This window comes from Schistocerca piceifrons, chromosome 8 (assembly GCF_021461385.2).
Source record: "Schistocerca piceifrons isolate TAMUIC-IGC-003096 chromosome 8, iqSchPice1.1, whole genome shotgun sequence".
NCBI classification, from domain to species: domain Eukaryota; kingdom Metazoa; phylum Arthropoda; class Insecta; order Orthoptera; family Acrididae; genus Schistocerca; species Schistocerca piceifrons.
The window spans coordinates 54304623-54330691 of record NC_060145.1 but is presented as its reverse complement, the minus strand read 5'-3'; the positions used below and the strand labels follow the sequence as shown (position 1 = coordinate 54330691).

General features: G+C 42.9%; 1 protein-coding gene across 1 annotated transcript in view; it reads left to right on the top strand.

Moving 5' to 3' along the window:
- The first annotated feature begins 4105 nt into the window (after positions 1 to 4105).
- The window catches only part of LOC124711883 (alpha-tocopherol transfer protein-like), a 147549-nt gene continuing 125585 nt past the window's right edge, over positions 4106 to 26069 (top strand). Inside the window, exon 1 of the mRNA XM_047242125.1 lies at positions 4106 to 4182. The gene's annotated coding sequence lies outside the window, so the exon portion shown is untranslated. The remainder of the gene's footprint in view (positions 4183 to 26069) is intronic.

Below are 26069 nucleotides of genomic sequence, written 5' to 3'. Positions count from 1 at the left end.
ACCCATTGACTGGCGCCACACCATGCCTCTCTACCGCAGAAAAAGTTCAACCGCACCATCAGCCGATAAAATCATGGCGACAGTGTTCTGGAACGATGTCCTCGCTCGTGGTGCAACAATCAACTCTGAAGTGTATTATGCCGCCCTCAGGAAGTTCAAGAAGCGACTTCAGCGTGTTCATCGCCACGAAAATGCAAACGAATTTCTCCTTCCCCATGACAACGCAGGGCCTCACACAAGTCCGCGCACACGAAAGGAGCTCACAATACGTCACTGGACTGTTCTTTCTCATCCGTCCTTCAGCACGGATCTAGCACCTTCTGATTTCAGTCTGTTTGGCCCAATGAAGGAAGCAGTACGTGAATGATGGCCGATAAAGCCGACCTGCTTTCAGAAAAAAATGTGTTTCTTTGAAACTTCCTGGCAGATTAAAATGGTGTGCCGGACCGAGGCTCGAGCTCGGGACCTTTGCCTTTCGCGGGCAAGTGCTGTACCATCCGACCTACCCAAGCACGACTCACGCCCCGTCCTCACAGCCTTACTTCTGCCAGTACCTCGTCCCCTACCTTCCAAACCTTACAGAAGCTCTCCTGCGAACCTAGCAGAACTAGCACTCCTGAAAGGAAGGTCCCGAGTTCGAGTCTCGGTCCGGCACACAGTTTTAATCTGCCAGGAAATTTCATATCAGCTCACACTCCGCTGCAGATTGAAAATCGCATTCTGTAAACATCCCCCAGGCTGTGGCTAAGCCATGTCTCCGCAATATCCTTTCTTTCAAGAGTGCTAGTTCTGCAAGGTTCGCAGGAGAGCTTCTGTAAGGTTTGGAAGGTAGGAGACGAGGTACTGGCAGAAGTACGGCTGTGAGGACGGCGCGTGAGTCGTACTTGGGTAGCTCAGATGGTAGAGCACTTGCCCGCGAAAGGCAAAGGTCCCGAGTTCGAGTCTCGGTCCGGCACATAGTTTTAATCTGCCAGGAAGTTTCATATCAGCGCACAATACCGCTGCAGAGTGAAAATCTCATTCTGGATGTGTTTATTTACTTACTGATTGCCCCTCGTATGTAATGACGTGGGCAGTACTTCAAAACTGAGTGAAAAAGGAAAATTGCTAGTAGGTATTTGTCATTGTGAACGACTGGTGCTACCAAGCCTAACCGCAATCGAATCGCTTAAGGGAAGGACTGGAGTTCCAATCTCAGTGCGATAATTACGGCTTAAATTGCGCATAATTTCCATAAACCAGTTCAGGTGAATGTTGAGAGATACGGTGGTTTCATTTCCTTACTGTGCTCTTAACCTAGGTGGTAGTTCGTGTACTGCTCTCTGTTCATTTAGCGATCGAAGCATGAAAACTTGAGAACATAAACTGATTTAGTTCAGACAACTTCGCAAGTAACCCACGACATGTAGACAGTAGTCCATAGAAATCTGTTACTGTTTTGACCGAACTGCAACTTTATTCGAATTACTGATGGCTTAAAGTCTTTCCAACTGATCTACTAAACATCTGTCAGACAGTATGCTCATTTTCAGGCATAGCTCGTCTACAGCAGATGAGTTAACGTGATGAGTTAGTTTAAGTTAGATTAAGTAGTGTGTAGGCTTAGCGACCGATAACCTCAGCAGTTTGGTCCCATAAAACCTTACCACAAATTTCCAAATCCCCCCCCCCCTACCCAGAATTCAATTTAGTAACTTTCATTATCTACCCCACAGTTCAAAGGCGTGTGTTCCCTTTTTATTTGTACCGGTTAGCATCCACGGTTCATTTCTACAGCCGACAAATGCTATCAGAAAAGATCTCCTAATACTTAAATTTATACTAGTGACTCGTCCCGGCTTCGCACGCATAGCGGGAATAAATTATGCTCACAGACGTTATTCGTGAATCGGCCCATCGACTAGTGAAACCCGTATCGAAATCCCTGTAGCACTTCCCGAGATTAGCCGTCACATACAGACAGAAAAACGCTCGGTGGTGTTTATCTTATAGTACGTAATAATTAAATGTTAAAACATACATATTTTTAAAAAAACTCTTTTCTTTCTGTTGCCAGTCTGCAATTTATGATTTTTCTACTTCAACCATAGTCATTTTCATGCCTAAAAAACAATACCTATTTACTGTTTTTAGCGTACCATTTGCTATGTAATTCGCCTCAGCAACGCCTGAATTAATTCGAGTATGTCGCATTGTCTTAGTTTTGTTGATGAGCATCACTCGACCTTTTTTTAAGATACTATACGTAACGTTCAACTGAATTAAGTTCTGGGTCGTCTCTGACAGAATTAAAGTGCTTTCGCAAATATTCTACTTTTTATTGGTTACCACCATACTGGGTTAATAACGGGACAGCAACTCGTGTTAACCAGTTTGGTATAGGAAGAGCCAAAGCTGGAAGATACAGTTTTTTTTTTATTTAATTGATGCCTAGTTTCTGGTTACCTGAACTTATTTTCCAATCATCTTATGAGACGGAATGTTAGAATTAAAATTTGTCCAATAAACAGTTCCAGAAATTGAGTGCCTATTACAGGGTACAGAGGATACTGTACCGCGATATACGTACCAGACAGACAAAACAGTCCTATCAATTAGCAGCTACAAAAACTATTTTTAGAAATCGACACTTCAATGATGCAAACAGAAGTTGAAACGCTAGGTTGTGTCTTACATTATACCAAATACTAAGACCCATAATAGTGCATGACAATATGACATAGCTATTTAATCCAACCTAGGGACAGTGTAAGATACAACCTTTCGTCTTAACTTTTGTGCGTAGCGATGGAGTGTTAATTTAATAAAAGTTGTAATAGTTGTACATTCTGTTATGTTTGTTCATGGTTTACGAGGATATTTAATTCGAAACGTAATGATGATTTTTAACGCCTTACTGATTTGGTTCCTTTCCACACTATTTTATGGTTTAAAATGTTGATGTTATGTGTCGCTACAGCCTACGGCTTTTGTTTGCCTGCCTGACATGTGGCGCCCCTGTGGTTTGGTATTTATTGCAAAAATGTTCAAATGTGTGTGAATTCCTAAGCGACCAAACCAGACTTACACACTACTTATACTAACTTAAAGCTAAGGACAACACACACACATGCCCGAGGGAGGACTCGAACCTCCGGCGGACGGACTGTTTATTGCTTCTAAATGTCCTGCTGCTCTGAAAAATTTTAAGGAGCTGCAGTGTGGTGCAAGTCAAATAGTTGTTCTATTTTTAATGATCACAAACCGCGACAAAGAAATTCCCTGCGTCATGATAGGGCGCCCACTACCAGAGTTTTTTTGTGGCCGCGTAGGAAACAGACCATTAGATGTATGCTTATCCTGCTGTTGTCCATAGAAAAAGCATGTACAGCCTTAACGTTCGCATGCTATTACGGAAAAATGTGTTGCCTGTCTTGGTAAATATAATCTGGCACAATATGCTCTATGTCCTGTAATAGGCATTCATTTCTGGCTCTGAGCACTATGCGACTTAACTTCTGAGGTCATCAGTCGCCTAGAACTTAGAACTACTTAAACCTAACCAACCTAAGGACATCACACACATCCAAGCCTAAGGCAGGATTCGAACCTGCGACCGTAGCGGTCGCTCGGCTCCAGACTGAAACGCCTAGAACCACACGGCCACAACGGCCGGCTACTCATTTCTGCAACTGTTTATTGGACAAATTGTAATTTTAACTTTACGTCTCTGGTAATTGGAAACTAGTCGTCAATGAAATAAAAAGACTGTATCTTGTCGAGTTTTCTCTTCCTATACTAGATTTAAACTTTTTATTTCTTCTCCCAGAAATTTAATTCCTTGTCCAAATTACTCTTCCCTTTTCCTTTACTGTTTACTGCGCCCAGTACATCATGCTTACTGCAATATTACAAAACGAGGAGATCATTCGGTGATAATGTAGTACTATGTTACTGCGAAGAAGGGTTTCTAATGCTAAGTTTGTGAATTGCTCTTTCGCGGTCTCCTGTCTGGACCCCAGATGTGTGTTATATGGAGCACGGCGCAGTCCGGAGCGAAGACGTGACGAGAGCAAATGGGACAGATTGGCGAGCGAGCACGTGACTCGGCTGCCAGAGATATAGGAGCGACTATCGGTCAAGCCGTCAGTCGTTGCCTCTCCTCCAAACTAGCACCAGATTAGCAGACCAACAGCCTCCGCGGTAAGTACCCACAAGGGCTACGTTTATCACCTAGGAGAGTGTTACCTGTGACAATTTACGCTCCGCACAATCGTTAATGTTTGCCGCGCTTTTTCGGTGTCCATCCCGCAGACAGTATTGTACGCGTGTTTCTCCAGTCTATTGCCCTCCTTGTCGGTACAGTGTCATTTCCTGCACGTGCTTACAAGGAATGCATACAGGCAACGGGTTACCGGTTTTGCTCATCTTTCACACGGTTGTAGTACACACGCATGTGACAAATGGTACTCTGGTATAATGTAAAGAATTATTGAGAAACCGAAGTTCAGGCCTTAATGATCATGTTGATCATACGAGAGCAGTTTAATTCGGCAGACTAGACGTCTGTTGCTTTCGAGTATAGTCATTTTTTTTCCTAATGTTCCATCAAACACTTAGCTCGAACAGAGAATCATATTTCTATGGAAAAGACCAAAAGTAGGTCATAGTGTGTAGCCGTGGCGAGGTCTAGTCGAGATATAATAGTAGTGATAAAATACACATTATTATAAATACATTCGTGCGTGAATTGTAAAGGACGGCGGAAGAAAGTGCTAAAACCCAAGAGAGCATAGCTTTTAGTTATTGCGTGCTGTATTTTTGATTAAATCTGCGTATCGTATATTAAAATGGAATTATTTGTAACTTCTACGAATTGTTGCACTACTTTTAACCTATGTAACCTGTCAGATGAGTAAGGAGATTGCTAATAAGTACTAGAGTTATTTGTAATGTTGTCCCGCTATTGTTGGTTGATACAGTCTCATCAGAACGTACCTAGAAAAGATATGAGAACAAATAGGTGATTTTTTTTTTTTTACTATCTTACATCAGACTAGTATACAGAAGTCGCTAAACATAGGAAAGAAGAGTATTATTCACGAAATAACAATTTTTAAAGTGACTGGCTTAATAACGAAGTGCTTCCGATCTTTCGTGTTAGATTGCCTTTGCATTAGAAAACAGAATACTGGAGGATCAAAACTTCTTACATGTGTAGAACTCCGGAAGAAATTGAGCTTTTGTCTGGTGTAATCACAACCCTATTAATGCAATATCAGATTTTTCACTTTTTTCATCATTATTCACTTGAAGACTTTCTAAACCGTGAAGATTTATGGAAGGTATGTGATAAAAAACTTTTGTTTTGTTGATAGACTGTCGTCCATTATATTTTGTTGCTACCACTAGAATGGTAGCAACTACCTCTCTGCCTCACTTTTGTAATGAAAAATCTAAGCTGTCTTTGCTTGACGCTTGACCTTCATTGACAACGTCACCTGGTTTCCACACTTCTTCCGGTGGATGTAGATTGTGCTCCTTCCTAAAAGTAAATATATACTAACGTTTGTAGAGAAACGCAACAAGATAAAAATAGTCGTGACCAACAATGTTTAACGTGAGAGCCGAAACAAACATATCCCTCGAACACGTTTATAGTAAAAGTTTTCTGAGATTATTGTAACTCGTCATATTGTAAAAAATCTGGATAAAACCAACGTTCCGGCCACGGTTACAATGGCCTTCTTCTGGGTCTCACTTCTAACCGTGCCTGGAACGTTGATTTCACCAGTAAAATTTTTTACATTATTACACGGTACGACAGGAAACTTTTCTCAACTGCGTCTGGCCACGGAAGGGTACGCAATCATACGTTTCTTATAGATTTTTTACAAGGTAAAACGAACCAGTGACTGAAACATTACAGGCATTCACTTACACATGTGTATTACACTAGCGAACCCCTCATTGCTTCGCAATTGCTAAACATATATGAGAATGGGATATACATCCTAAACTCCTTCCCCTACCGTGTGTGGGTCCCACGAACTTTCTGGTCATATTCTTCTCCCCCCCCCCCTTCCCCATCCACTAACCCACTGTCAATTTCCTCCCCCTACCCTATCTACCTCTTACCCCTTTCTCTGACCTAGAGCCTTGCCTATTATCGTTATTACAAACAAAACCTTGATGGAGAATTAGTCACTTGAAAACAAAGGGAAAATCGGCTGGGTTCATTGGTATAAAGGGAATGGAAGAGATTTTCAGCTGATCGATCACTGACAGTGACAGCTTGCCGCATAGTTTTAATCTGCGAATGAGTAGGATTACAAGGTTATGGACAATTCATATCCCTCAAAAATAATCTAATCGCAAGTATATAAGCCGTATATACAACTTTCCCCTTCATCTGTAAAACAGGCAGCGAGAAAAAAATACAGCAAACTGTTGTGTATACGATTTTGTGTTTGAAAATATATGTAGGGAGAGAGAATATACCAGGTGTCTCTCCTGAGAGCCGTCAGGCGCATTTTCTCTTTTTTCGGCGGATATTTACATTTTCGTTTTCGCAGACTGTATATAGAGCCAACGCAAACAAATACTGCCCATCACCTCTTTGATACGACGACCAGAGTCAACTGAAAACGTCGGTTTGTTTCCCGTTGCAAACAAAATTATTAATCAGTCCGAATTGTACGTGCCCATTAGCAACAACGCTCGCAAATTAGTCTATCCTATTATCTGTATATATCAGTAGGGACAGTAAAGCAGAACAGCAGCAAACCAGGAGCGACTCGGCAGCACTGCGTGCTAGGCGGTGGTGTCATTGCGGGAGCACTGGCTATCCTAAGAGTTTTATTGTCCCTGGTAATACGTATTGAGAAAACAAACTCGCACCATCTTCTAATAATTTCCGGGTATGCAGCCGGATCCCGTCGACATTCTGCCACGATATTTCGGCCCAGAGACGTCCGGCCATCATCAGGTGAGAACACAACTAGTGAAGAGCCCAGGTGCAGTCGCGGTATTTATGCCGAATCTCGCGCAAGCGAAATGTACTTGGGCTCTTCAGTAGTTGTGTACTCACCTGATGATGGCCGGACGTCTCTGGGCCGAAATATCGTGGCAGAATGTCGACGGGATCCGGCTGCATACCCGGAAATTACTAGAAGAAGAAATACACCGGGGAAAATTTCAGAAGTCACATCAAATTCGCACTAGTTTAATCTGAGAAAACCAAAAATTCGCTTTAAAAATTACTTTGGAACGGTAAACAAACCGGCGCTTTGCGTCGACACTGGTCGTCGTCTGAAAGACATAATGAGCTGTATTTGTTTGGGCTGAACCCAACTACTCTCTGCAAAAACGAAATTGCAAATGTCTGTCAAAATAGCAGAGAAAATGCTCCTGACGAAATTCGGGAGACGCCCTGCGTGTGGGAGAAACGGTGTGATGGTTAACACTCCCTCCTACCGTAGTTGAAATAGACTGCAGGAAAGAAATCTAAACCACCTACTTTAACTGCACAGCATGCTCTTTCTTGTGGTAGATCTTAACAAAGAATCTGTACATTGTTCAAAAATTTACACAAGTTAATGTTTTTTGGAGTACCATGTAAAAAAAAATTTGAAGGACGTCTACCTTGTACCCTTAGTTTTGGTAAAAGTTGGACGACTTGTCTGTATATAGTAGTACAGATGTAGATCAAATTTGTATACTGCTAACATTAAAGAACTCCTTCCATATTTTCACAAATGCTATGTGCAAACCTTTTGGAGTTACACTAGCGCCAATATAAAGCTACACCACACGTAGGGTTTTTTCAACATTTCCTGGTGCGTAATCAGGATTTACATCCCTCTCATCAAAAAGGGACCACTGCAGTCATTAACCTCTTTACTAAACACCTATAGCTTTAACCGATTACAGATTTCGTGACTTCTATGTTGACACTCTGGCAGGGCACGGTTCTCAAACAAAACAAATATTGTAAGGCAAAACTTTGTAGGTAGCCTGTATATATTTTCTAGCAGTTCAAACGGAACTACTAGTTGCCGGCATGTGTAGTGCATCTGAACCCACGACAGACAAATTCTGAATAAATTAAAAGTTCGCCTTTTCTTCCACTGACCCCCCCCCCTCCCCAATTAAAAATTTATTGAAATATAGTTATTACACACAAAATTCTTCGTTGTCGTTGGTAGGCCGACAGCGTTTGTAGTGGTATCTCTCACTGGAGTATGGGAAGACACGGTACAGACTTGAACAAAGATCAATTTACGAATGCTGGTTTCTGGCACGCACATTTGATTTTTAATACAAGTAATGATATAGGAAGATACACTTCATTAATATTTAAACGGAAGGGGCATTCATAAATGGAGATTTACGCAAACTACGCGTATTTCAAAACAGTCCCGAATACAGGAGCGGTCAACAGGTACACTACCAGGGAGAGATGACAATTTTGTCGGCTTCTGAAACAGCAATGTGCTATTGCTTAAGTGTATTTATTACCGGTTGCGCTAACATCACTCGACCACTAGCGCTCTCGTATAGACAGCATGCTAATAAAACTTTGAACCTCGATTTCTGGAAAACGATTCAGAGCCGCATGGAAGTAGAGCAACACTTATTCAAGCCAAATATGCAGGTACTATAATACTGCAAACAATGGCCGAAACTGGTAACTAATCTGTTTCCCTTGTTAGATTAACGACGTGTACGTAATCGAATGAGACTATGAACACACTGGCACGGTGCTGTACAGTGCTGTACTCTCTACCCTAGCACGGCGCCCTCCGCAATACGAATTGTGCTAGGGTAGTCCGTGCAGTGGTGCAAAGGCACCGTGCCTGAGTGGTGTAGTGGTTAGCGCATGTGCCTAATAAAGAGGAGACCCGGATTCGAATCCCAGCCTTGGTACAAATTCTCATTCGTCACTTCAGTCTGCTTACATAAATCATAAATATTTTCGACTTGAAAAGGCCTCTGAACCGTATAGCTTCATCTGATTAAAGCCGCTTCGCCTAGGTCTGAAGCAGGATCCCTGTTTAGTTCGATGCTGAAGTGGTGTTCAGTACAGTTGGGAGTTCCTGTGCAAAGCTGTTTGATTTCAGGGCAATACCAGGTGGGCTGAGACGTGAGTGGGAATTTGTATTGAGAAAGGAGGCGTGTTAGTGCAGTCGGTGCAGTCAGTGTGGTGTAGCGGTTAGCGTATCTGCCTAGTGAGAAAGAGACCCCGGTTCGAATCTTGGCCTTAGTACAAATTTTCATTTGTCGTTCGTCCACATACATACGAGGTGCATTCAAGTTCTAAGGCCTCCGATTTTTTTCTAATTAACTGCTCACCCGAAATCGATGAAACTGGCGTTACTTCTCGACGTAATCTCTCTGCAGACGTACACATTTTTCACAACGCTGACGCCATGATTCCATGGCAGCGGCGAAGGCTTCTTTAGGAGTCTGTTTTGACCACTGGAAAATCGCTGAGGCAATAGCAGCACGGCTGTTGAATGTGCGGCCACGGAGAGTGTCTTTCATTGTTGGAAAAAGCCAAAAGTCACTAGGAGCCAGGTCAGGTGAGTAGGGAGCATGAGGAATCACTTCAAAGTTATCACGAAGAAACTGTTGCGTAACGTTAGCTCGATGTGCGGGTGCGTTGTCTTGGTGAAACAGCACATGCACAGCCCTTTCTGGACGTTTTTGTTGCAGTGCAGGAAGGAATTTGTTCTTCAAAACATTTTCGTAGGATGCACCTGTTACCGTAGTGCCCTTTGGAACGCAATGGGTAAGGATTACGCCCTCGCTGTCCCAGAACATGGACACCATCATTATTTCAGCACTGGCGGTTACCCGAAATTTGTTTGGTGGCGGTGAATCTGTGTGCTTCCATTGAGCTGACTGGCGCTTTGTTTCTGAATTGAAAAATGGCATTCACGTCTCATCCATTGGCACAACCGACGAAAAGAAAGTCCCATTCATGCTGTCGTTGCGCGTCAACATTGCTTGGCAGCATGCCACACTGGCAGCCATGTGGTCGTCCGTCAGCATGACACAAGTGTCAGGATGACACTTTTCGCATTTTCAGGTCATGCAGGATTGTGTGCACAGAACCCACAGAAATGCCAACTCTGGAGGCGATCACCAAAAACAATTCTCTCCACTTTCTCGATCACGTCGTCAGACCGGCTTGTGCGAGCTCGAGGTTCTTTTGGTTTGTTGTCACACGGTGTTCTGCCTTCATTAAACTGTCGCACCCACGAACGCACTTTCGACACATCCATAACTCAATCACCACATGTCTCCTTCAACTGTCGATGAATTTCAATTGGTTTCACACCGTGCAAATTCAAAAAACGAATGATTGCACGCTGTTCAAGTAAGGAAAACGTCGCCATTTTAAGTATTTAAAACAGTTATCATTCTCGCCGCTGGCGGTAAAATTCCATCTGCCGTATGGTGCTGCCATCTCTGGGACGTATTGACAATGAACGCGGCCTCATTTTAAAACAATGCGCATGTGTCTATCTCTTTCCAATCCGGAGAAAAAAAATTGGATGCCTTAGAACTTGAATGCACCTCGTACATACATACATACATACATACGTACATACATACATACTTAATCTGAATACCAATCTATAAACATTCTTCTGCATGTAATTTGTATGCATCGAACTGATATGCAGAACAAGCATGGCATGTGTCTAGATGGTATGAGAAGCAGCCTACAAACAATTTTTATGCTGATCATTTCACTATACCAAATTACTATTCACGAGCCCGTTTTCTGGCTCATCTCGCAAGCTAGCGAGTTACGGCACAAATTTCAGGACATACTGCTCGCTCGCAGATGAAGTTTATCATGTAGACAAACTTCTCTAACACCCCTAATCTTCAATTTTCCTTATCCATAATGGAACATACTGACGAATATGCAACATGAACCTTGCAGTATGTTTCATTGCATGACTTTCATGCATACTGTAATAGAATTTCTGTATAGCATTTATGGCGCGGCACATTGACTGCTTCGTATAGCCGCACTGGATAAATTAAAAAGTTTCAATAGAGCAGGTTAATTTCAGGAGCTGAAACTTATTCGCGTATCCCACTAACTTTAATTTAGGGTAAATTGTTTGATAGAGCCACAACAGCCGGACGGTATCCGGATACCTCTATGTAGTGCGCAGCTGGCCACTAGATGTCACTAGAGGCGCAACTAAACTAACTAAACTCGGCCCGAACAGGCCATGAAGCCTAAACGGTACCGACCGGCCGCCGTGTCATCCTCAGACCACAGGCGTCACTGAATGCGGGTATGAAGTGACATGTGGTCAGCACACCGCTCTCCCGACCGTATGTCAGTTTAAGACTGGAGCCGCTACTTTTGTCAAGGTAGGTCTGTTAATCTCACAATGGCTGAGTGCACCCCGCTTGCCAACAGCGCCCGGCAGACCGGATGGTCACCCATCAAAGTGCTAGCCCAGCCCGACAGCGCCTCACGTTGATCCGACGGGAACCGTCGTTACCATTGCGCCAAGGCCGTTCCAAAGCCAGTACAAAAAGATGGAGTTGTCAGTGGGAAGCATTAAAGGCACAACAGGTCGTTCAGCTGAGGTCAGTCACTTTGAACGCAGCTACAGTCATTGGATGTCACCTGACTAACAAATACGGTAGGTACATTTCAACCCTTCAAAACGTACCAGTCGACTGTTGGTGGTGATTGTAAAGTGGAAGGCGGAGGAATAAGCACAGCTAAACTAAACAGACTACGCTGACCTGATGTACAGACGAAATGGAACCATAGGATTGCAGACGTTGGTTGGAAGAAAAAAAAACGCATGAAACCGCAGAAGTAATCTCTTATGAATTTCAAAGTGCCACTAGCAGTCCAGCTAGCGCAGAGGCTGTTCATAGGGGCTTAAGTAGGTTGCACGACAGTCGAGTAGCTCCGCGTAAGCCACGCACGTCTGTACTCAGTTCTAAGTTACGCTTGAGCTGGTGTAAAGAGCGACGTCGCTTGTTACACTATGACCGGGAAAAGTAATTTGGAGCTCTGAATCACGCTATACCGTATTTCAATCCAGTGGAAAGGTTTGGGCTTAGCGAATGCCTGGAGAATGTTACCTGCCGTCGCGTACAATGGTGTCAATGAAGTGAGGAGGAGGTAGTGGTAGAGTATGGAGTAATTTTCGAAGTTAGGGTGTCTTCCCGCAACGCACTTAGAAAAACGCTTTTTTATATCACCATGACAAAGCATCCTCTCACACGTTTTGGTGACAATGACATTCTTAAAATTAACTGACCTGCCCAGAGTTCTGACCTGAACCCAATTAAACACCTTTGGGGTGAGACAGGACGTCCACCTCGCTCCATTCTGAGCGTCCAACATCACTATCATCTGTGATGTCGGCTCTTGAGGACTGGTATCGTGTATTTTTATGATATATGAAAAATGTTTAAGAATTTGAAACTGCTGAACATCATAATTTTTATACTTTACAAAAGTCCAGAAAAGTTAATTTTTTCTTAATTCACAAATTAGCATTAGGCTGCTGGCTGAAACATAATGGACTGCCTCTGCAGCTTGGTATCTTGCATCTACGGAGGCGCCTACGAGACGCACCTCTTCGTGAAGTCAGGATAGCAGATGGATACCTATGAAGCGTCTCTGACTGTAGTAAAACATTGTCAAAGTTCAGTTATTTATTAACCATTTTTACAGTCGTCTTGTCCCACACCGGCCTTACAGTCGACGCATCATTCAGCCGCGTGTTCGATTCCCGATGCCGGCTGCTGTGTCCTCGTCTACGGGTCTAGGCGAAGGGTGCATGACCTCAGGCCGCGGCGAGCTGCCGGCGCGGCTGTGGTCCAACACGTATGGTCTCGTGCTAGGAGCTGGAGTGTGATTTATCCCATTCAAAGTTCTATGTTGACCCTTGATGACCCATCCGCGATGTGTTGTTGTCGCAAGTCGTGTGGTCGGTCGACCTACTTCCTTCGGCCCACGTAGGTTCCAGCACCCATAGGTGTCTAAGTGCTGAGCAGGAACGTCCACCCCACGAAGCCCAGCTGCCAGTTTCCGCGCGGAGGTTCGGTGCTGTCCAGCACTCCGCGATGTGGTGGTGTCGGCAGTCAGCCAGCTCCTCTGCCAGCAATGGTAGGCGGCGAACAGGTGAAGACGGTCACCTCAGGTACACCTTCGGCTCGTTCGTAGACTGTTTTGGAGTATCTAGGTCATTGATTCGCTATAGTAATCATGGAATCGAGTGCTATTACTGTGAACGCCATCGATCCGACGGATCAACTCCTTGGGAGCTGGAGGCGATAACGCGAGCCTATCACGTGATGGTCAGTTCCTAATGACAGTGTGTCCTTACTCTGCTATATTTGCTTAACAGGCTCCTAACTGCTGAGTATGGTTCTCTAATACTGGTTCTTATGAAATAGGTACAGTTTCTTTCGATTTCTCTTAAGAGCCAACGAATATGCATGTCAACTTTCCGTTGGTTTTGTCCTGTGCTATTTTCTGATCTCTCTCTCTACGCGGTGTTGTAAAGTGCTGAGGCCTGACCCAATTGCTGGCTCTTTCTCTGCCTCTGTCATAACCACACGTTGCTTGTAGCAAGATGAAAGAGTTTTAATAAAATTTTCTAATTTCCAGTCCTCTTACTACTATGTACTGTAACACATCTACCTCTTCGTACACACAATTGGCCAGTTTCAACCATTGGACTAACAACTGTTTGAGGAATTAAATTATAATGAATTCAGACCATTAGCTCCTTGCAGGCATTGATAAGTACCAACGGGAACAGCTGAAAAATGTGCCCGCCCCCCCCCCCCCCCCCGACCGGCACTCGAACCTGGGACCTCCTGCTTACATAGCAGGAATTTGCTTTCGTCCATGCCGTGTTTTGTACTTTCTTGCTAGTTCAGTATCCACATTTGAAAATCATTTTGCTCATTTACGTCCTCTTTGATTTTGTACAAGGCATTAGCTACTTCAGCTTCGAACTGACAGTGGCCTCTGCTTATTTTTAGGTGTAACAAGAATCACAGTCCCTCCTGTGAAATATCCATGGAGTTACTACCATCATATCAAGAAGTGAATAAATATCTGAAGGTATTAAAACTAGCCGATGGCAGTACTTCTTCGATCTTACGTTGAGTCTGTATAATGCAGTTACTGAATAAAAGACCCACCCCCCTCTCCCCACCCCCACCAAGTCGTTGTAGAGGTTAACTGCGGGACAGTCGACTCAAAACCTTTCTTTGGCCTGTTTATCGAACTTGTTCACTTTACCTAGTAGTATGACTAGAGGACACAGTCGTGCAACAGTCAAGTCTCTCCACCAGCCTCAAGAGTGACAACACTCCTCTTTCCATAAAATACTGCAGGATTTATTATCTAAAATAATGCTTGTAAATAAGAAACTTGACAGAATTCTAACGTTTGAAAAACACGCTCAGAAATTCTAAGAATGTTTACCACAACTTTTTATCCTTACTATCCAGGTAAAACTCAAAATTACTTCCATCACGTAATATGCATGTAAAGTTGGTAGCATACGTTTTTCGAGGTCTCTAATAATTATCAACAGCTGAAATACAAGCATCCACGCTACACAGAACTCCCAAGATGCAACTGTTCACGTTGTTGAAGAAATTCTCACAGTGCTGCGCAACATCCCATTCTCTTGGTCTCAAGCGTTACGAACCTGCTAAGCACAGTGTCTGCGAGAAAATGCTTCTCGCTATGCAGATTCAGCAGTCTGCTGCAAGGGTTACAAACCTGTCGAGCTCATCTGTAGAAGGTTAATTCATCAACTCCGCAATTGCTATTACATACAACGTGCGACAAAATTTTAAGTATCTTAGAGCAGACTGACTGTAACCCATGGTTTCAATTCCCTACGTGTACGTCTAAATCTGTACTCCACATGTCGCCTTAGGGTGTGTGGTGAAGGGTACTTCGCGTATCAGCCTAACTGCCCCTCTTTGGTAAGCCTCCGGTGTCAGCTCCATTCTGTCTAATTTTATCTTGATAGTCTTGTCTAAAGATGTAAGTAGGAAAGCATTGTACTGACTTTTCTAGAAAAGTACGCTCTTAGAATTGTTACCAGTAGACTATGCCGTGTCGCAGAATGCCAGCGTCTGCCACTGTAGTTGGCTGAGCACCTCCGTAACGCTTCCATGCTTACTAAATGATCCTGTAACGAAACGTGCTACTCTTCTTTGTATCATTTGTATTCTCAGACCGACGAGCAATTTTTAAGTATTGGTCGAACGGGGTTTTTGTAAGCTGCCTTCTTTTTGGGCGGACTGCACTTCCTGAGGAATCTTCCAGTGAATCTGTCTGGCATCTGCCTTGCCTCTGATTAGTTCCATATCGGCTTTCTACTTTAAATCACTCCGTAAGCATACTGTATACAGGTTGAATGAGGACCCCTGGACAAACTGTAACGTTTTGTTCAGGGATACCAACTGAGTATTTTGGTATAAGAGACCCAACGTCTCCGGCAATTCGTTACAGGGTAATAACGTACTCATATTTTATTTGGCTTGTTACCGCAGTTTTTGTTTTTGAGAAAATGCCCTCGCGACAGTGGAGAACCCTGCAGTTGCAATAGCCAAAATGCGAAACACAAGCTTGAGGGGGAAGAGTAAATTGGTAATGAATGTTGTCACTAAACAGTACCAAGAGTGAGGTTTTTTTTTCCAGAGAAAACAAACAGCGTACACATTCGAAATTTTCACTGCAATACGTATACAAATCCAGTTCGCACAAGAAATCGAACGGAAAGCAAAATACTCAGAGGGTACCCCTGAACAAGTTAGAGTTGTTGTTCACCCTGTATTCCATGGGTGTGACTCCTTCCAGAGCCTGTCATACAGTTAATCTACATATTCATGTCTCTATATATCTATACATGCTGTTAATCAACAAAAGACAATGTCCTGGCTAACTCATCGTCCAGCCCAAACCGTTAAGGACAGAAACTTTACATTTGGGGCGAGTTTTCGTTTTGTAGGCATAACCTCAATGCAGGTATGAAACCGACGAACAAGATCTTGACGCACCCTGACAAATATCCCTGGTGTGTTTCGGATCACGTAACAGGCAACTGCTATTCTGGCAGCTAATTCCATCTCCATATCCACTGGGGGTCTCGTACACAAGTGACTTCAAATATCCCCATAGGAATTAATCAAGGGGATTCGGGTCAGCTGACCTCGCAGGCCACGGAATAAGGCGCCTCTCCCAATCGAGCGACTAGGAAATAAACCACTGAGGTTGTTGCAGACATCCATACTGAAGTGATGCGGTACTCACTCATGTTGTACGCATATTCTCTCACGACATGGGACAATGTAAATACAACAGAGCCGCGTTACGGACATACAAAGTAAACAAAACCTTGCATCATCACTTCCTAGTAATCGGGCTCTCCTTGTTTCCTTGCACAAAATAATTTACGTGTAAATAAACTGCACAGTAGGTGTAAACCTTTACGGTTATTAGCTGTAAAGAAGCTGGTAAACTGTAATGCTAGACAAAACGGTAGAGAAGTTCACTTCCATATCGTCTCAAGCTGACTTCTCCGACCCCAGGTTCCCTACCTCATTGTTCAGTGGAGCATTCTTTGTTATGTTACATTTTTGCACGCTCTTAAGAAAACACCCTGTATAACAGAATCATTCGCCAAAAGTATCATGTGACTTTCAACATCCGTTAAGTATATATATAAACTGTAAAGTAATGCTTCCACAATAAGACAGTGGATATGCCTGAAGTTACTTTATGTCTGAAGAGAAGGGCATGCTGTGTTCTGTTTGCTAGAAACTCTTCACACAGCTGGTCTGATATTCCGTACGGTCTTACCTTGTTCCTTAGGCGGCCGTGTCGAACTATTTCAAACGTCTTCCTGAAGTCGAGGAACACGGCATCAGCCTTGCCACTGGTATCAGCGGCTTCCTAGGTCTCGTGGGGGAACACAACTAACAGTGTTTTACACGATACTTGTTTCTGGAACCCATGTTGATTCCCACATAATATTTCGGTCTCTAGAAATGTCGTAAGCAAACGTAAAACATGTTCCAAAATTCTTCTAGACTGGCATCAGAGGTGTAAGCCGAAAGTTTCGTGCGTTTGTTCCACGAGCCTTCTAGGAAATGTTAGTGACTTCCACCTTTTTGCAGTACTGGGAACGCTTCGCCCTCGCTGCTTCTAGAAGAGTTCTTCCGCATGAGCTTCGCAAACCCATGTTGATATCCCTTGCTCTGTTGAGCGCTTTCATTTGCTTTTCTATCCTGTGGTCACTCACTTCGATGTCTGTCGTTTCGACGTTCGTACGACGACTTGGAGGAGGAACTACAGTACGATCTTCCCCAGTAAAGCAGTTTTGGAAAAAGTTCAGTATTTCGACCTTCTGTCGTCCTCTGGTTTCGTGTCACTATGACCACTGAGTGTCCAAACACATGGTTTCCATTCCTTCGCTTATTTAACGCAAGATATAAACTTATGTTTTTCTGTCAAGTCAGTAGATACAGTATTACTTTAGGATTCGCTGAAAGCTTTACGTGAGCCTAGTGTGCCGCTCTACCAAAACTACGGTTCAGTAGTAAATGGTAGGATTATCGGTAGCACCCGTAGCATTGGTAGGGAAAGAAACATAACTGAATGAATGTAGAGCCGAGAAACGGGAAGCCGACGGCTTCTTTTTGTTTTCGTTTGGTTGTTTTCGTTTGGTTGTTTCTTTTGCACACAACGCTTCCAGTGCCAGTTCATTGTGAATTTTATATCTTTAGGACTATAAATAGCATTTTATAAATGATAAAAATTAGTTGATTGCGTAACTTAAGCGCTTTTACATAACCGAAACATTTTTGTTTTGTACTCAGTAGAACGTTCATCACGATCAAAGGCACGAGTTTCCTCTTATTGATAAATGCGGAAGTTGTTCAAGAATAACAGAAACGTGCTTTACATAAGTTAGACAAAGTGTTGAAACGATTTTTAATAAGTTTTTGTTTCAAGTTTATTTTATTTCCACTTTTCTTTATTTTTACTACAGCATCCCTGTCTGTGTTTCACGTTGCACATTAACAATTGTCGAATAAAACCTGAAATAAACATTGACAATTTCAATTTTGCTGTAAATACAGTTTATTATTCAGACAGAAAGAAAACTATGCAGAACAAAAATGTTCCTTAGGTTGCCCAACCATTTACGTATTCTATCTGTTTCTAGATGGTTCACCACCTCCGATTTTTAGGGGAACTTAGTACGACACTGATTGTATGCGTGAAGAAAACGATCGTTGCCAGGTAACGACCGATAGGTATACAACACACCCAATGTACGGGTACCTCGGGTACGACCTTAATTAACCAAAGCTCCTAGGAAAACTACCGTAGTGTACACCAACTTACGGTAATCTGCGGTATCCAGTGGCAGTTTTACAACTCTACCCGCGGCTCTCCTTACGCTAACTGTGACTTTCTTCAGTGTTCGCTTGCCTGTAAGGCTTTGGCTAAGTTTAAACTACCAGTGAAGCTCTCTATCCTTTCGTAGCAGCTTTGTAACGCCGCTGTCGAACCACAGTAGGTCTTCCCATCCCTCACAACTTTGCTCGGCACATTAACTAAGGTATATTTTACAATACTCTTGAACTTTGTCCATCCATGATGGATATTTTCGATGTTGGAGACTACTCAGATTACCTGAGACTATTTCTTATCGCTCTAGCTAAAGGGAAATGTCTTTCTACCGTTCTTTACATTCCTATTTACTACCGTATTAATCAGTGCTGTAACAGCCTTACAACAACTAATTCGCTGTTCTACGTTACCTGAGTCGGAGGTCGAACCTGTTGAACAGTAGATCCTACAGCTCTCCACTGAGTTACAGATATCCTCATACAAGATCATTACAGAATCATTCGAGCCTCTCAACTCGGCTCCAAACCAGAGGACCACAATCGATTCCAGGAACGATTCTGCAAAATGCTAGCTCTGATTCGTACCGACGTGAGACACGATTTGCAGTCGGGTGCATCCAGTGCACTTACTCGCTGCAGGCAGAGCCTCCTCCACCCGCGCAAGAAGACAGGAATTGGAATACATCCAGCAAGTAATTGAGAACATAGGTCACAAGTGCTACTCTGGAATGACGAGGTTCTCACATGAGAGGAATTAGGAGACCACATCAAACCAGACAGAAGACGCATGACAAAGCGCATCCTGTATCATCGACGATCTGCTCATATCAACTACCATCCTTTCCTCCCACTACCTGTTCAGTTACAGATCTCAGGAATGTCAGACGTGCAGAACTATTTTATCTTTCCTCTTCATTATTTTTTTTATCGACGTCGTTGCTTACTCGATCAATGCATCTCACATCCAACATAATTTTATAAAACCATACCCCAAACCCTTACGATCCTGTTATTTCACTCTTTGTCAACGGTACACGACAATATCTGATCCAAACATATCTTCCCATGAATCCTTTTCTGTCCAAAACAATTTTTTGGATTTTGTTACCTATTTCTCTTTATAGAAAGCTTTTTTTTGCCTTACTCCTGTCTTGTTACTGTATATTTCTTGCAGGTTCCTTCTTTATGTTTACTACTTCCTAGGTAGCATAATTCCGAACCCTGTTCGGGTGTGTCTCGTTAGTATTCAACATCTAGCTGTCTAGCTAGCCCACCTACCGTCAACGACCACTAACTTTTAGTGATGTTTGTAATACAGCCATGATCTTTCAATTTTACAATTACCGTACCTCGTATTACCTGAAATAATTTATTTGACTGTTGTCAAACTTATTTCAGTCATTTGCTCCATTTATAGTCCCATGGTGGATATCTGAGACTGATTCTGTGGTAAAATATCAGCCTATTGTAATGTCCATCGTTAGTCAGCCACACTTTTGCCGCAACGACAAATGGTGTCGTTCAGTTGTAGAACTTCTTCTGGTCGGTTTAAATAAGTGAGACGGATGTGAAGCACAATGATACGTTATCACTGTAGTCCACACATGTGATAAGACGTAACAATGTGTACGATATCACATCGGTTGTGGAGCAATCCGGTTCAGGTGTCGCGTCTCTGAGACGCTGTGGTAGGGAGAGTAAAACGGAGTTTCGTACAGAACAATGGAGCGAAATTTTGAAGTGTTATCGTCTGTGTGGTGAACGTCTAGAGAGCAAAATCTATACGACTGAATAAAACAATTGCAGACATGAAATTAGGAGCAGTATAAAAAGATAAAAGATGAATTGCAACACAAGGAGTATTGCAGTGTCATATCGATCAGTTTATATTTCAGTCCTGCGTCTCGGGTGTGGTTCTTTTCACTAGTACTCCACCATAGAACGTCGGTTCCTCGTGTCTCACGAACACGTAGGTACGACATTCATTCCTAAGCCTGTTTTTTGGTTCTGCTCTCTTCACCGCCGGGCTGGTCCCCTCTGTCGGTGTGTGTGGCACTGAGTGTGTCCATAAGACATCTTTATAATGTTAAAAAAAGATAAGTTGATAAAATAACTATCCCGTCGGGTGGTTAATTTAGTACTGGTTGAAACTGTAAGAGACAATTTGTAGAGGGAGACAAGGGGCTGAATAAAACAAGCAGGTTGAAAGATAATGGAAAAAAGTAAAAGGAATGATGCTCGGAAATTATGGAAGAAAACGAATGTTAATTTTAACATTTGTAAACAAAATACTCTATAGAAAAACTGCAGAAAGTAACATCAAAAGTAGGGCACCAGATATGGCAAAACCCATTACTTGAAAAAAGTGCATCATAACAGCAAAAAAATTGCCACTGGACGTGGAATATGGGACGATTTTACAGGTAGACTCTTTCAAATACCTTGGAGGGTTTATACTGCCAACAGTGGTGAACAATAGGGCGAACCTAGAAAGAGCCTTGAAACTTCAAAAGGCATCAAGAACAACGCGGAACCACTGTTAACAAATTACTAACATCACACAATGCGGAATAGCGGCGTTACAAAAACGTTCGTTTACCGGAAGCATTACGTGCATCAGTGACAACAGTCGTTGGTAGGCTCTTTAAAGCTGCGAAAACTGCAATTTACGTTCTATATACTTAAGAATTCCTTATAAACAGAGCAGAGGTTTGGTAAAAGACATAAAACAACTAAATAAAAATAATGAAACGTGTCATTTCGAAACACAATTTCGCATTATTACTCGTTTATTTCCTTGCATGGAAATCCTCACATCATACCTCTGCGACGGATAATACTAAAAACTTACATTCTTTCTGAGCTCAACATCTCTCATTATAACACTCGGGTTGTCGAGCAAAAAATGGGAATTTTCCGTACATAGAATGGAAACAAAACATAGTCTTCATGATCCTGAAATCGGATGGTAGTTTATGCAATGTTAAGTTACAGAATAATTAATGTATGTGTGTTCTGTGTACAATGACCGGTATAGGGAACTACTAATCATCTAAATCAACAGTGTATAAACAAGAGTATCATACACTAGGGATAATCAGACAATCCTGTTTGTTCATGGTTGCCCTAAATTGTCAGAAATGATGGCGTGATTTCTGTTGTAAGGCTGCGGCCGATTACCTGAGCCACGCTTGTAAGATTTGTATTTGAGGTTCTGTATATATCTACTTTCTTTTTGGTCTTAAGCTCTATTACCACGACAAGTGTGTGTGTGTGTGTGTGTGTGTGTGTGTGTGTGTGTGTGTGCGCGCACATACACGGATGGCAGCAGCGTCGCGTACGCAAGGTATAAAACCGCAGTCCACTGGCGGAGCTGTCGCTTGTATTCAGCAGATTCGTGTGAAAAGGTGTCCAACGTGATTACGGTCACACGACGGGAAGACATTGAACGCGGAATGGTAGTTGAAACTAAACGCATGGGACATTCCATTTCGGAAATCTTTGGAGAATTTGTAACCCTACCCCTACTATTGCAATTTAGCATGCTTTTGCCTAAATAGCAGAAAACCTTTGTCTATGTTGTCACTTATACTATACCCCAACAGAACAAAAGTCGTGTTACTGGAAAAGCCACGTATAACCTTCTTACTAAAATTTAGTTTAGATTCCAAATAATGTAAACTATGGAAGAACATTCCAGTTAGTAGGAAAAGCCAATCAATAGAGTTACCCTTTTTACAGGATTTTACCGTGTGATGTGTTTAATGGGTAAGTAAATTAGACTATTTCTTTTCCTAAGACATTACCCAGCAGTTAAATAGAAACGCAGTATGAAAAGTATACTGAAACTAGGACAACTCAGCTCAAAGTTCATTTAGTGGTTCAAATATGTACTAATGGTAGCCAGCCTATCCAGGCAATGAAACAGTGAAGTATTGGAAAAGCAGAGTATGAAGTTTGCCTACTTTCTTCCTACTGTTCGATTTCATTCTTCAAATTAATTTTACTAAACTTAATGGTGGTGCAGACACTATAATTTCTTATTGACTACTCCCTCCTTAAACATTACCCAGTGGATAGCTTCAGGGAAACTAAAAAAAATTTGGCCAGGGGAACATACAGAAAATTATTTTCTTTAATAAACTTACTTAGATAGTAAAGCACACATTTTTATACTAATCATTTCACTTCAAGAAAGCTCTTTCTTACTGGATTTTACTTTCAACAGCTGTTCTTTGAACTGACTCCGTATAGTCATTTACCAGATTCTACCAACTTGGCTACACTCTCATTGAATTTTACGCAAGCAAACTTTCACTGTAACACTCTGACGTACTCGAGAAAACACAAAACTATTTAAATGGTGTCTCTTTATATTAACTTGGCACTTCATATATCTGTAAGTTAGGATACTCGGAGTCGGCAAACACCAGGAAGGAACGCTACATAGGTGTATGATCAGCATGAAATGACGGGGCGAACCACTTTCTTTAAAGTTCAAGAATGATTATTAAAAAAGAGTTTACATTAATGGTTCACGCTGTACAAAAGTGTATAACTATAAAAAAAGTCTTATCTGGTGGCTATAGCCGTGGGTGTGGCGAACAATTATAACGGCTACACAACCCACGGTACGGCCTGCAAGTATCTTTATGAGCTCAATTTCTATTCTTGGCGTCATTCAGTTCTACAGTAGCCCAACAACTCGCACCTATGCTTGAAGCCTTTTGCAGTCTCCATCCGAGGAATTTTGTGCTAATTTGCAGGCAAAGTTTCTCCTGCTCTGCAAATGTTGCCTCAATCACTGCTGCCTACAGACGCTCCCTTACATTCCGCGTTTGCTCTAGGTAGCGCACCAATTCGCCCTTGTCACGTATTCCACTCCCCAGAGCAATTTTAGTTTGAACCAAAAGATCACTGGCTTTTACGTAACACATATTGTTCCTAAGCGTGACCATTTCTTAAATTGTCTAATTTACATTAACATGAACAATTTGTACACACAAAAATTTTTGAATACAAAATGTCATCAGAAAATTGTTTAACGTAATAAACAGTTTACATAGTATTTTACATACATTACTCACATAAATACAAAGAACTTCAGTCTCAAGTATAGTACACTTTACTTACAGAGAAAGTATAGTATCAATATGCGAAAACTTTAAAGCAAAAAATTATAAAAATTTAAATTAACCGTGAACAAATACTGTTATAAATTCAGTATTCAGAGATAGTGTCTCAAGTCTGCCGAGAATACCAAATTCCAGGCATTACCTCTCAGCACGGACAACGCAGTGGTAGATAGCCTTCATTTGGAGACTGATAGCAGCGACGTTTGCGTAGGGTTGTCAGTGCTCACAAATAAGCAACACTGCGTGAAATAACAGCAGAAATCAACGTGTGACGTACGACGAACGTATCCGTTAGGACACTGCGGCAAAATTTGGCATTAATTGGCTAAGGTAGCAGACGGCCGTCGCGAATACTTTTGCTAACAGCACGACGCCGCCTGCAGCACCACTCCTGGACTCGTGTAACCATGCCGTTTGGATCTTTGGCGACTGGAAATCCGTGGCCTCGCTGGAATAGTACCAGTTTCAGTAGGTAAGAACTGATCGTAGGCTTAGTGTGGCGCACGCCCCACAAAGCCATGGGCCCAACTTGTCAACAAGGAACTGTGCAAGTGTGTCTGGGCTCCAAAATCGCGTGAAGTGTGTTTTAATGGAGTGGACTGGGTCCTCTGGTCAAACTGGACCGGTAATTGACTGGAAGTGGTTGTGTTCGGCTACCTGGAGACCACCTGAGCCATTCATGTACTTAATGTTCCCAAACAACGATGGAATTTCTTTGAATGACAATGTGGCAGATCAGCGGGCAACAATTGTTTGCGATTGATTTGAAGAACATTCTGGACAATGCGAGCGAATGATTCGGTCACCCAAATCATCCGAGATGAATCTCGTCGAACATTTATGGGACGTAATCGAGAGGATAGTTTGCGCACAAAATCCTGCACCGGCCACCCTTCCGCATTTATGGGCGGCTATAGTCAGCAGGGCTCAATATTTCTGCAGGGTACTTCCAGGGACTTGTTGAGTGTATGTCACTTAGTTGCTCCACTACACAGGGGAAAAAATAGATCAGACACTATGTTGATAGGTACCACATCACTTTCGTCACAGTAAAAGCATTCCACGGATGAACAAAAATACTACTACTAGATTAACATTTCAGAGCTGCATCAAACCAGTCATCTGAGGACAACCACAACGACTAAGTTAACAGAAAGCTACGCATCTGATACTCGATCCGCTCAGAGAGAAGCTTGTTTGCTTCTTTTGAGCGATGTGCTTAAATTTAGAGCTCCTTCGGTATGTTGTTACTACAGTATGATCCTGGTCTTAAGCTTCACAAGGTTTAAGTGCGTTTTATTACATGGCCTATTGATTTAGTCCGTCTTAAGAACAACTCCTCGCAATCCAGACGCTTCATTTTATGCACTCCAGATGCAGATCAACCCGCAGACTGAAGTATAAGCAATGTTTGATATCACAAGGTTCCCATCGGATGTAATATTAGATTAGTATACTGTGTACGTTATTTGACATTTACAACTGTTCCGTTTCCTCACAATGAGCTTGTCTTTGGATGTTCCACTCACAGACATAGACCTCCAAATCACTTTGACATGCACCACTCCTTTATAGACGTCAGCATTTTGTTCCGTGCGCCTTGGTGACTTATAAACGCCATATACAGCTCTGATGAAGATTATTATGCAGCTACTATTAGTATCAAACACTGTTATTCGCGGTACACAACACAGCACAGGTGCCTATGGTTTTAATAATAGCAATAAAATGTGGTGCAGGGAAGCATCTTATCTTTCATTATTAACCTAGTCCTGGTAACGTTCCAGCCAAACCTCAATTGCGAGTAGACAGTCTGTAATGACTGCCAAAGATTCCCGGGGTAGTGAGTCACCCACGCCAATCTCTCCCCCTCCCCCTCCCCCCCCCCTGCGGGTCCGGGGTAAGAATAGGCCCGAGGTATTCCTGCCTGTCGTAAGAGGCGACTAAAAGGAGTTTCAACCGTTTCAGCCCTCCATGTGATGGTCCCCCTTGGGGTTTGACCTCCATTTTTCAAAATTCTGCAGAAATATGAGCCTTTTGGGGAAGGACGCCTTACGTGGTGTACCACTGGTACTCAGTGCACTAAGACCTTGGCACTCTGAATTGTACCGGCGTTGTAACCATACCCACTATTCCTCAAACTGGGCCTAAATGCCTGATGGGTTGTACAAGCTACGCCCTTAGTGCGTCCCCATCTGCACCTACGATCGTGATGGACTTTCCATGGCACCAGAAATCCAGCACGGTAGCCAGCCCGTTGTGGTGGGGTCGTCATGTACCCTCTAGGTTGTAGCCCCCTGACAACACAGGGATCGTACTGCCGATACCTGAGCTGCACCCTCCCCACGTCGGCCAAGGAGTAGATGCCCGTCTCCTTGGGGCATCAGGACTCCCGGCAATGGTCATCCTGCCAGGTAGCCCTTGCTGCAGCTGGGTGGCGCCCGTGGGGAGAGCTCCTGGTCGGAGTGGGTGGTATCGGGGCGGACGTTTCACAGATGAAAC